Source organism: Microcebus murinus, chromosome 7 (assembly GCF_040939455.1).
Source record: "Microcebus murinus isolate Inina chromosome 7, M.murinus_Inina_mat1.0, whole genome shotgun sequence".
In the NCBI taxonomy this organism is placed as follows: Eukaryota; Metazoa; Chordata; class Mammalia; order Primates; family Cheirogaleidae; genus Microcebus; species Microcebus murinus.
In genome coordinates, this window is record NC_134110.1 from 45,178,524 (window position 1) to 45,191,726 (window position 13,203).

The 13,203-nt window shown below is 37.6% G+C and overlaps 1 protein-coding gene across 1 annotated transcript in view; it reads left to right on the forward strand.

Moving 5' to 3' along the window:
* The window catches only part of SNTB1 (syntrophin beta 1), a 244,764-nt gene that overhangs the window by 198,215 nt on the left and 33,346 nt on the right, over positions 1 to 13,203 (forward strand). The gene's annotated exons all lie outside the window — the stretch shown is intronic.

Sequence of the window (13,203 nt, forward strand, 5' to 3'; positions counted from 1 at the left end):
GATTAGCCAGGGGAGTCCTGTGTTATCACAAGGGGCTTTATAAGAGGGTGGCAGGAGAGTCAGAGCCAAGAGAAGGTAATATGGTGATAGAAACAGAGGAAGAAAAAGGTAATTGTGACACAAGGTCCTGAGCCACGGGGGAGGCCTCTGGAAGCTGGAAAAGGTGAGGAAATGGAGTCCCCCCTGGAGGCCCCAGAAGGAACAGCCCTGTCAACACCATGATTTCAGGACTTCTGACCCCCAGAACTCTAAGATAGTCAATACCACTATGTTTGTGGAAATTTCTTACAGTGAAAATAAAAAACTAATATACTAACTTTTAAAATTAAGGAAAGTTTACATTAAAAAATCCAGATTTCTTGCTTCCCTTGAACTATTGGAAGATTTGGCAATGCCATGCCCACAATCATTCCTTGTAACAATAGGCTAACCTTGAAAAGAGGCTACCCCATAAATGGAATGTAGATTGTTTGTCTTCTTATACCCGATCCTTTGTCTTCTTATACCTGATCTGAATTCATGGCTCCTTGTCTAGAAAATTCTGCAACCAATATAGCCACTGTTACATTGCTAAAAGCAAGCGCTTTCTATCCAGTGATTTTCTAAGCCATGAGCCTGAAAAGTTAAGAGCCACTTAACTTCCTAGTGGTGCAAATACCTAGAAAAATTTGGTAGTTACAAATACTCAAATGTGATTTCATAGCCTACTGTAGTCACCTGTTATATGTTGCTAAATATATGATACATGTTTGATTTAAAACTGCGTAGAACATTAAGGTGGACTCCACTGTCTTAGAATTTGCAAACATTTGCACTGGGGTGAGCACCACCAGCAAAGAATAGGATTTTCTAAAATAACGAAAAAATGCAAATTAAACTGATAGCATAATGGAATGTTTCACCTCCTTTAGAGAACAAACTATGTTTCACTTGCTAGCCCTTCAATTGTGCAATGAAGAGTAAACATAAGAGACTAATTTTGTCCTAGCTACTTGTTATAAATAGAAATATCCCTTAGTGGAACAACATATTAGGGATTATGAGTCATTTCCACCTTAGTCTTGAATTACTTTAATCAAACGTGAGGCTTGGGAAATAAAGACCTTGATTATTAAGAGGAGAATTTAGGAACTTGGACCAAAGTATTGATGTGTGGCCTGAGTGAAGCCCCACATGCCAGGAGGTGGGAAAGAAGGGCAGAAAGGAAGGACCTCAAGGAGAAGCATAGCCTGCTGCACAGTGCAGTGAGCTGGACCGCGTGCACTCCAGCCTACGGGAGACAGTCCAGGTGAGCTGCCAACTGCCGGAACAAAGTACCGTAAACTGGGTAGCTCAAACCACAGATTATTGTCTCACAGTTCTGGAGGCTATCAGGCCAAGATAAGTATCAGCTGGGTTGGTTTCTTCTGAAGGTTATATAGAAGAATCTATTCCATGCCTGTCTTGTAGGTTCTGGTCACCACTAGGTTGCTGGCAGTCTTTGGCATCTCTTGGCTTGTAGACGTAGCACCCTGATCTCTGTCTTCATGTTCACATGGCCTCCTCCCCGGGTGTGTGTCTGTTAGGATTTCAACGTATGAATTCTAGGGGACACAGTGTTACTCATAACAATGCTCATCACAGAGTAGGGTCTTATGCATGTTAACTCCCTGGCCTTTTCCTCCCTTGATAAGATAATTCTTTTCCTGTCATGTATGTAGATTTTTAAATCTCCAGATTTAAATGACTCAGTATAGAATATGTTAAGTTCTCTCTAAACCTTTCTACCCCTGTGACTTACTACTGTTTTTAAGGGGCCCAAAGATATAGCAAATCCCAAACAACCTTGATCTTACTCAATTATACCATTGTATAATTCAGGCAGGGCATGGACTTGTAAGTTACTTTTGGACTTTCCTCAGAAGAAGATGAGCTGAGCAAACAGGTAAACAAGATTAAAAGGGAACGTTTACAGGTTTAAAAGAACAAACCATTATTAAGCACTAGAAGAAATTCATTTTCATACACACAACAGGTCTTCATTTGAAACAGCTCTGAAGCTATTCAGAGGAAGGAAGTGGTGGTGTCCTGGGGGAGACACAGGTGTTCCCAGCTGGGCCAAGGGTATGCAGCAAGTAAATATTTTGACTCTAAATGGAATGGTTGCTGAGAAAGCCTTCTAGGAGTTGAAGCTCGTTAAGGAGAGAGGGACTGATGAGGTAGGCAGGTCTAGATCCAGAAAGCTGGATCTGGGAGGTGAAATGGGTTAGTGGTGGTGGAGCCAGAGCTTCTCTGAAGGAAGGGAAGGGAAGAATAAGCTGTTATTCAGTAAAAACTAATGTAGTCACAGAGATTGCATGCAAGATTATTCAAAGAGGGGATGACAAGGAGCACGTACAGCAGAAACCAGTTGGTGGTCCAAGTTCATGTCCAGGATTGCTCCCAGAATGCTGAGAGGTGGGGGTTCAGGGAAGGAGCTGGGTCATGCAATGGAGACTCACCCTTTCTTCTTTTTGGAGTTCCCAACCAAGGGCCAGAGGGAATGATATACTATGCAAAACAGACAAAAAAAGAAAGTCACATTTATTACTAGCTGAACAAGGGCCTAATAAGCACTACGCCAAACTCTGATGAATGCCACATTATATAGGACATGGCCGAAGTGATGTGTTTTGCCTCCTATGCACTCTAAGATGCTGGGGTCTACAAAGAGAGTTAACAAGTTAATGGTGTGGACCAAAATGGCCAGTCTGCCCTCTCAGAGCAGCACAGTGTATATGTTCTCACTTTGCAAATACAGGGACTTGAAGAGTTAGGGTAGTGACCACAGACACCCACTTTTGACCAACATGACAATGTCTGCTATTAAAAGAGGCTGATGACAGTTCCTAGATCTGAACAATCAGATTAATAACACCTCTTTCCTTGGAGGGGAAGTTAACTAGAAGAGAGGGGAAGGGCGCACTCCTTTGCCCTATAGTAAGTCCTTCAGCAAGGCATCCATTCTGCTTTTCCCAAGGCAGGGAAGGCCTACGGCCATAACACCCTGAACACACCCAATCTTTTCCAAATGCAGGGAAGGTGTAGGGTGGCCTATCATCCTCAGATGGATGGGTCTGGTTCTTCCAATTTACAATCCAGCCTGATGATGTTTATCCTGAACTCATAGCCAAAAAACAGAGATGTGGAATAAGCCAAATAGAATCCAATAACCTTTTTGAAGCAAGACGAGACCTTGGAATCTTATTGAATGTTGTTATTTGGAAGTGCTGTCTCATTAGCAGTAAGCAAATGAGGCAAAGCAATTGAAAGGCCAAGTTTATGTGGTGGTCATGCCCCTGTGTGGTGGTGAAGACTAGACCCTCATGTGCCTTCCACCTCCTCTTCCTGGGATGCCTTCCACCTCCTCTTCCCTAAGGTTGGCTTCATTATGAAATCCCAGAGACCTAGGCCTTACTTTTAATAGAGGCATCAAAGGCCTCTGTTAAAGTACATTAGCATCTGACCTTCTGCATACTGTAAATAACTTGCAAAGATCCTATTTTGTGTCTGCAAGTGTTCAAAGGGGGAAAAAAGAAAACTGGAAAATTGACTGAAAACGTAGAGGGTTTTGGCCATTTTCTTATGATGAATTTCCTGTCTCTACCCATTGGTAGGAAGCTCTGAGGACAGGATGCTCTGGAGTCCAGGAATTTTGATGATCTTGTGACCTTACAGGTTTAAACAGTGAGACACCAGGCCCCTTTCTTCTCTTCACCTTAGTTATCTCAAAAGAACCCATATTTCTGTAAAACATTTTTATTACAGTATTTTAAAAATTGCATGAGTAATTTTGTTTATAGTTTGTTTTTAATAAAATAATAAAACAAAAATTACCCAAAATCCCATCCTTTGTAGATAACTCTTTCTATGCATATGTTTTATGAAAAAAAGCTATTATGAAACATCACTGTTTTGGAGACTGCTTTTTCCAAACACTATATACATTTTTTTCTCACCCAAGCAACCACTGTTTCAGTTTACATCATTATAGATCAGTTTGCATTTTCTAGAATTTTATTATTCAGTACTCACATTTTAATTTTTTTCTGACTTCTCTCACTCTGCAAAATTATTTTGAGATTCTTCCATGTTGTTGCATGTACCAAGAATTCATTCCTGTTTTATTTTTTGCTAAGTATTATTGCATTGTATGGATACATATAATTTGCTTATGCATTCACCTATTGATGGACATTTGGAGTTTTTTTGAGTTATGGGTATTAAAAACAAAGTTACTAAGACTATTCCTATACAAATCCTTATTTTTCCATATACTTTCATTTATCTTGGGTTAATATCTAGAAGTGCAATTGGCTGGATCAAATGTTAAGTGTATATTTAACTTTTAAAGAAATTGCCACATCATTTTCCAAAGCAGTTGTACCAGTTATTCATTCCCACCAACAGTATATGAGAATTTCAGTGGTTCCACATTCTTGCCAATACCTGGTGTGGTCATTTAATTTTAGACATTCTGATAAGGTAAAGTGGTATCTCATATGGTTTATGTTGCATTCCCTTAATTACTAATGATGTACATCTTTTAATATGCTCATTTGACATCTATGTGTGTCTTCCGGTAGAGCTGTCTGTTTAAATTATTACCCATTTTTATGGGTTATTTTCTTATTCTTGAATTTCAAGAGTACTTTGTGTATTCTGGATACAAGTTCTTTGTCAGACATATAATTTCCTCCCAGTCTGTAGCTTGTCTTTTTATTCTCTTAATATCTTTAAAAAGGAAGAAGTTTTTAATTTTTATGAAGGTCAATTTATCAGTTTTTTCATTTATGGATCACTTTTGATGTTGGTTTTTTTGCTGATGTTAGAAACCTTTGACCAACCCAAGATCACAAAGCTTTTCTCTTGTTTTCTTCAGAAGCCTTATAGTTTTATGTGTTACAGTTTGGTATATAATCTATCCTGAGTTAATCTTTGTATATGGCATAAGGTGTGAAGTGAAAGTTAAATTTCTTTGCATATGGATATTCAATATTTCCAGCATGATTTGTTGAAAAACTATCCTTTCTCCTCTCAATTTCCTCTACCCCTTTGTTCAAATTTAGTTGCCTCTTATGTGTGAATGTGTTCTGTTTTGTTCTCTCTACTCTGTTCCATTGACCTACTTGCCTATCTTTATGTTAGTACTACACCCTGGATTACTGTAGCTGTTTAATAGCACTTCAGATCAGATAGTGGTATTTATCCAGTTTTGTTTGTCCTTTTCAAGATTTTTGCTTTGTTTTGTTTTGTTTTGTTTTGGGGGTTTTTTTTGGTTTTTTTGTTTTCCTATTCTGGGTTCCTTGCATTTCCATGTAAATTTTGGAATCAGCTTGTCAATCCCTACCCCCAGTCCTGCAAAAAACCTACTGGGAGTTTTACTAGGATTGTGTTGAATGTTTAGATCAATTTAGGGACAACTGAAATCTTAACAGTATTGATTTTCCAACCCATGGATGCAGTATATCTTTCCATTTGTTTAGGTATTCTTTAACTTCTCTCAGCAATGTTTTTGTAGCATTCTGTGTACAGATCCTGCATATGATTTGTCATGTGTATCTCTAAGAATTTCATATTTTTATGCTAGTGGAAATGGTATTACTTTTTATTTCAGTTTCTGTTTGTTGCTAGTATATGCAAATACAATTGCTTTTTATACATTGATCTTTTATCCTACAACTTTGCTAAACTCAGTGATTAGTTCTAGTAGATTTTTGCTAAATTCCATCACATTTTCCATGTACATGTTCATATTGTCTGTGAATAAAGACTGTTTTGTATCTTCCTTTCCAATCTGGATGCCTTTTATTTCTTTTTCTTTTGTGATTGAACTGCCTAGAACTTACAGTAGGATGTTGAATAGAAGTTAGGAGAGTAGACATCCTCTTCTTTTTTTCTAATTTTAGAGGCTAACACATGCAGTCTTTCACCATAAAGTAAGATATCAGCTGTAGGTTTTTCATAGATGCTCTTCATCAGGTTGAAAATATTTTATTCTATTCTTGATTTCTGAGGGTTTTTTTTTTTATCAGAAATAGATATTGGATTTTGTCCTTACTTTTTATATTATGGAGGATTACATTGATTAATTTTTGAATGCTTAACCAAGACTGCATTTTGGGGATAACCCCTACTGAGTCAAGACATATAATTTTGTACTGAGTTTGCTAAATTTTTGTTTAGAATTTTTAAATCTATGTTAATGAGGGTATTGGTTTGTAGGTTTCTATTCTTGTAATATCTTTGCCTTATTATGGATCATTGCAAGGCTAGCCTTTAGAATGAGCTGTAAGTATTCCCTGATCTCGAATTTTCTGAAAGTGTTATATATGACTGGTATTATTTCTTCCTTAAATGTTTGGGAGAATTCCCCAGTGAAGTCATCTTGACCTTGAGTATTATTTGTAGGAACATTTTTAACTATGAATTCAATTTCTTTAATGGAGATAGTACTGCTCCAGTTTTTCTTTTTCTTTTTCTTCTCTTTTTTTTTATCTTCAGGTTCCAAGTTTCTTATATTTGGCCAGATATTAATGAGATTTGTGGAAATGTAAAGTGGTACTGTTTTTCTCACAAATTTGTTTCGTTCTGTAAAATGAATTTTTCACAAAAATTATTTACGCTGACATGTTAATAGATCTATTATTTTTTAAATGAATTAGTAAGTATAACAAAAATCTTAGTTTTATCTTCTTTTTATTTCAGAATATTAAAGGGGTACAAATGTTTTATATAAATTGCTTTTGTACAGTGTAGCAAAGTTATAAGTGTGCCCATCACCCAGATACTGTACATTGTACCCTTTAGGTGTGAATTTACCCATCCCCTCCTCCCACTCCTACCTGCTTGATTTCCAATGACTGTTATTTCCATATGTGCATACAAGTGTCAATTGATTAGTTCCAATTTAATGGTGAGTACATATGGTATTTGTTTTTCCATTCTTGTGATACTTCACTTAGAAGAATGATCTCCAGTTCCATCGAGGTTAATACAAAAGGATTAATTCACCATTTATTTATGGCTGAGTAGTACTCTATGGTATACATACACCAAATTTTATTAACCCATTCATGTATTTTTGGGCACTTGGGTTGGTCCACATCTTTGCAAATTGTGAATTGTGCTGCTATAACAGCCAAGTGCAGGTTCTTTTTGAATGAACTTAGGCAGTTTGTATCTTTCTAGGAATTTCATCAATTTCATCTGAGTTCTCAAGTTTATTGGCATAAAATTCTTCATACATTTCATTGTATACATTTAATATTATATTATATACCTGCAGACTATGTAGTGATATGCCCTCTCTCATTTCTGATTTTCATAATTTGTATCTTCTCTAATTTCCATGATCAGTCTGGCTAGAGGTTTATTGACTTTATCAATCTTCTCAAAGAACCACATTTTGGTTTTGTTGAATTTTCTTTGTTGCTTTTATGTTTTCTTTTTCATTGATTTTCTGCACTGATCTTTATTATTTCCTATCTTCTGCTTAACTGATTTAAATTTACTTTTCTATTTCTAATTTCTTAAGGTGGAAGCTGAGGTCATCAATTTGAGGCTTTCTTCTCTTCTAAAATTTGCATTTAAGTGCTATAAATTTTCTTCTTAGTCTTGCTTTAGCAGCATCTCACAAATTTTGACATGCTGTGTTTCATTTTCATTTAGTTCTAAATACTTTATAATTTTCCTTTTGATTTCTTTGTTGACTCATTGGTTATTTAGAAGTTTGTTATTTCACAAATATTTGGAATTTTTCCATAGATCTGTTATTGATTCCTAATTTAATTCCATTTTGGTCAAAGAACATACATTGTATAACTTGAATACACTTAAATTTATTGAAATCTGATCTTAAATCAGAAAAGGGTCTATTCTGATAATTCTATGTGTACCTGTCAAGATGAATATTCTGCTACTATTGAACATATATCAATGTTTTAATATAGGGATGTGTTATAATTTACTGAACCATACTTCTACTGTTATATATGTTAGCATATTTCCTATTGCCAGGTGATGTCCTTGTAGCTGAATCTTTGTGCACAACTTCATTGGTTATTATAGTGGGTTGAATAGCATCCTCTCATCCCCTAAAAAAAAATTCTTGTCCACCTGGGACTGCAGAAGTGGCCTGATTTAGAAATAAGGTGTTTGCAGATGTAATTAAGTTGAGTTGAGTTCATACTGGTTTAGGGTATAAAGGCTATATGCTTTTTAAAAATATACTTTTTATTTTATATTTTTGCTTCATTTTGTTTTTCTTATTCTCTGGACTAAGTCAGGTGAAGGACACTTAGAAAGGAGCGCACGTAAGAGTAGAGGCAGAGATTGGAGCAACACAGCTACATGCCAAGGAACGCTGGTAGCCACCAGAAGCTAGGAAGAGTTAGGGAGAATTCCTCCCTAGCACATTTACCCCAAAGTCTCACCATTGCAACTACTGTACATTGGCTCTGCTGAGTGTTCCAAAGATGAACCTGGCACTTGGGGCTTTACTGGGTCATATAAGTCCAGAGCCAGTTTCAGAATTTGGGAGGGGGAAACAAGCTTGAAAGTACTGACTGCTTTGTTGGTTGTTGGGAAAGCCAGCATATAAAAATGACACCTTCTTTAGTGTCCCATGGTCAGACCCTATTTTTCATTCCATCTTTTTCACCCTACTTTAACATTTTTCATCATTGTCTTAACACTCATCAAATAGGAGCATCACCCAGTCTCCTGTTCTCATTAAGCCACCTTTGACTTCAACAGGTGATCCCGGTGCCAAACAACCTGGGAATTGTAAGAAATTAGTTCTATAACTATGAAGTTGACACTCCCACATAACAGTTGTCTGAAGCTTCTTTTGCCAGCCTTCTTTCTTGTCCTCCTTTTCCTTCTCTTCCTTTTCATTCTCCTTTCCACTCAGATATAGACGTTTTGTCTGGCTCCTGATTCAGGGGTCTTAGGGATTGTTCAGAAGAAGCTAGAAGAGAGTTGGAGATTTAAGTGGTCTTGCTTAACACTTTCCCTGAATTTCTGTGGCCACATCGAAATGCTGTTCCTCTTCTTCTTGTGGTTAGGAGGAGATAATCTTTATCTGTCTCCCTGGGAGTTGGTACAGGGATTAATTATCTACTGTTTGTAAAGCATTAGTAAGTTGATCAATGTTAATTATTATTACACTGATATTGTGTCCTTTGCTCTAAATACTCAGCAACCTGAGGTGAAACAGAATCAAAGATTCCGTGATCTCCAACACAAAAGTTGCAATGGACCTTCTTCTTTCAGGAACTTTTCCACTCTGTATTAGTCACTCCCCCTCCATCTACACCTTTTTTCCTGCTTAGTAGAGCTGCAAGAAAGAGCGCACTTGAGGTGAGCAGGCAAGCAGCTTCACATTTTGTGGACCCACCATGCAGCAAGTACTTTATACACATTGTCTATTTGATCTTCACAAAATGTGCATGGGAGGCCATTCTCATTGAGTAACGTGTCAGTGAACAAGTGCTTATAGCAGTTAAGTAAGCTGAGTTAAGTAATCAGCTGGGAAGTGGCAGAGCCAGATTTTGAAGACATACTGTTTGGCTCTAAAAACTATGAGCTCTTCCTGCCATGCGTTCTCAAGCAGAAAATAGAAAGTAAGTTTGTTGGGAAGAGTGAGTTGGTATGAGGGCAGGAAAAATAGACCCATACATTGTTTTTTTGCTCTAGGAACAGAGTATACTGAACAAAGAAGAGCTGTAAAGGAAGAGTTCTAGTATTAATAGCTGAAGCAGTTCCAGCTGGCCTAGTAGCAGGAAATTTTAAACTTAAAAAAATGATTAGGTTTTGAAGTTGAAGAAGCCTTAGCAATAATTCAGTCCCATCATTTGGCAAATGAGGACATTTTGACCCGGCAAAGGCAAGTAATTCTTGCCCAAGTTCAGTCAGATCTTTAATTTGATGTTCACTATTCTTACCTTAATGTAATAGTAAAAAATAGCTGATATATCTTAAGGCTTGCCTACTAATTATATGCAAGATACTTTTCTAAGCCCTCTGTGTGTATTAATTCATTTAATCCTTACAACTCTGCCTAAGAGGCAATGGTATCATTCTTTTCTTTGGAAGTTACCTACAAAAGAGGCACAAAAAGGTTTTGGTAAAACTTTGGAAGTAATGTGAAGATTCTAGGTATTTTAGAAAGGACAAGATGAGTTTTCAAATTGTATTCTAAGGGTTGCTAGCAACGACACTCAGAGGTATCAGTGGTAGGATAAAGACATAAAGTCATTCAGGTGCCAGGATCCCAGCCAGGATGTAACGCCATAAGAACTCTCTTTCAATTGTTTTACGTATTGTTCTATGACTTGTGATTTAATCTGAACAGAGGGATCAATGAATTTAAAGAGTTTGGAAGCCACTGACCTAGATGACTTACGAGACCTGTCTCAGATCGAGGATTTAATGATTCCACTTCCCAACTATTCTTACCAGTAACTTCTTACCACCACCTCTTAAATTCTTCTTGCCATTTTGTAAACCCTTCCTCTCATGCTTTGCAGAAGTGAATATGTGGACGGGATTTAGCTCACCAAAGTTGTGCTTGGGAATAATTTCAGAATTGAATGGTTTTTAGTTTCTCTGTTTCCTTTCCTTCATCTTCTTCATTAGAACATGATTAGTTCTTGACAAACTGATGACTACAGCATCTAGGGAAGGAAGCTGGGACAGAGATGGACACTTCACATCTGTTTCAGGTGTCATATTTTTAAAAAGTGAAGACACAACCCCAGAACTGTTGCCTTAACATTGGAATGTCTTTGGGTGCCAGGAAAACTGGATTTGTAATGGAAGTTGTCACTAGGATAATATCACAAATACTTGAGCTTGGCAAAAAATTATCCTTCAAAGGCTTGAAATAATGAGGCTTACATAGCACAAGGTATGCTTTTAAAAACCTTGTTCTTTACCATGATGTTTCCCCCCCCTTGGAAATTCGTTTGTCCTCATGGGAAGCCTTCTACCCCTAAGCATTTACATAATATTAAAATGACAGCTCTGCACACAGGAATGGTGAGAAATACCCATTCTAAGTATTCTCACTGCAGAGTTTATCATATCCACACAGGGCTCTTCAACAATCTACAAAATGTTTTAGGGCTCGGGAATTATTTCAACCTACATATTAAACATATACGTGATATGTGGGTGAGTTTGTGATTCCACCAGTAAATAGGTCTGCATTTTACTGTTGGTATTTACTGGTGAGGTTTATTTTTCAAAATTAATATTGTTCTGGAAGAATGATGTTCAGTTATTTTTACATTTAAATGAGTGATTCTGGCTAAAGTTAATGGATCAGATCTGACTAGGTAAGTAAGATAGTCACTTTGGGAGAATCATTTGTAGCTTCTCCAATCCTGTTAAATGAGCTAGAAAAGCAATTTACTAAGTTTAATGTAGAAGCTGGAAAAAATTTATTGGGGAACCCCCCCAAAAAACACTTTATCCCTTGAGACCATAGTTTATTCACCTTGTAGGGTCTGGTACATTGCCTTCTTTAATGATTGATTTTGATTTCTTGAAGATGCTATTGTTCTCTTGGGTGTGTGGGGAGGAAGAAGCCTTCTTACAAAAGCAATAAGTTAAAGCTAGATTTTTAAAATGTATATTAAATGCATAAAGAGGAGGGAATAAGTCAGGTAGTCATTAACATTCTAGTATAAATAGCTTTATAGTGGGGAAATCTCTTCTTTAGAAAGGGAGTTTTTGTTTGGAATTGTTGGAAGGAAGGCATTAAACTATAAAGCTTATCATCACGCAATGAGTTCTTACCAGGAGAACTTTGGAAAGGATGGGAGGAGAAGATATTGAAATTGTCAGCACCAAAGATATTCTTGACTTACCTTGTAATTTTTCCAAAGGAAAGTCATTGCCTTGTCATCACGATGACATTTCCCAAAGAACACCTTTTTTGACTTGTTTAAAAACTGGTGGGTCTGCCAGAATTTCGCTATCCTAAGTTTTACTGAGGGCTTCACCGTCTTCCAGCTGCCATGCCAAAGGCACCTTTCACACACGGTCTCATCCCCACTGTAGCGTTATGAGGTAAGCGCTACTTAGCAGATACTTGCATGCTGCTTGTTCTGCACTGCACTGAGCATTTTACAAATTTTAACTCATTTAATCTCTATAACAGCCCTCTGTTATAGGTACCATTATTTCCCATTTTACAGACACGGAAACCGAGATACAAAGAAATTATTTGACTTGCCCCAAACCCCACAGCTAGTGAAACACTGATTTTGTGTTCATTATGTTCAGGCTTTTTTTTTTGGAGAAAGAGAATCTTGCTATTTTGCCCAACTAGAGTGCAGTGTAGCTTACTGCACCCTCAAACTCCTAAGCTCAGGCAGTTCTCCTGTTTCAGCCTCCCAAGTAGCTGGGACTACAGTTGCATACCACCATGCCCGGCTAATATTTCTATTTTTTGTAGAGATGGGGTCTCGCTCTTGCTCAGGATGGTCTTGAACTCCTGGCCTCAAGTGATCCTCCTGCCTCAGCCTCCCAGACTGCGAGGACTACAGGCATGAGCCACCACACCTGGCCTGTTCAGGCCTTCTATCTAACTCCAGAGCCGGCTCTTGTCCCCATGGTTGTATTTGATGTTATTCTTATAAGTAAGGAGAAATGGAGGCACAGAGAGTAATAACTTGTCCAAAGTCACACAGGCAATAAACAACAGAGCTGGGACTCAGACTCAGGCAGCCAAAATGTAGAACCCACAAAACTCAATCCTTATGCCATCCTTCACATCATCCCTACTTGCATCACTCATTCCTAGTACACTGGTCTTGAGCGTTAGCTTAAAGCAAAAGCCACACACACATGAGCTTCCACCTCAGTGCAGATGCTGCTGTGGAACTTAAAGTAATAATAAGAACAGAAAGGGAAGGAATTGGTGTTATCATTTATTTAGCCACTGCCTAGGTTAATTCTGAATAGATTTTGAGTTGCAGCCTATTATGAAAGGATTGAATCCTCACTGAATTAGTTGCCAGTGTCAAAGATAATCTTAACCTAATCTAGAGCAGTGCTCCCTAATCTGTAATGAGTGTACGAGTTACCTGAAGAGTTGTTAAAATGCAGATTCTGATTCAGCAGAGCTGGATGGGCCTGAGACTCTGCATTTCTAACAGGCTCCCTGGTGATGCT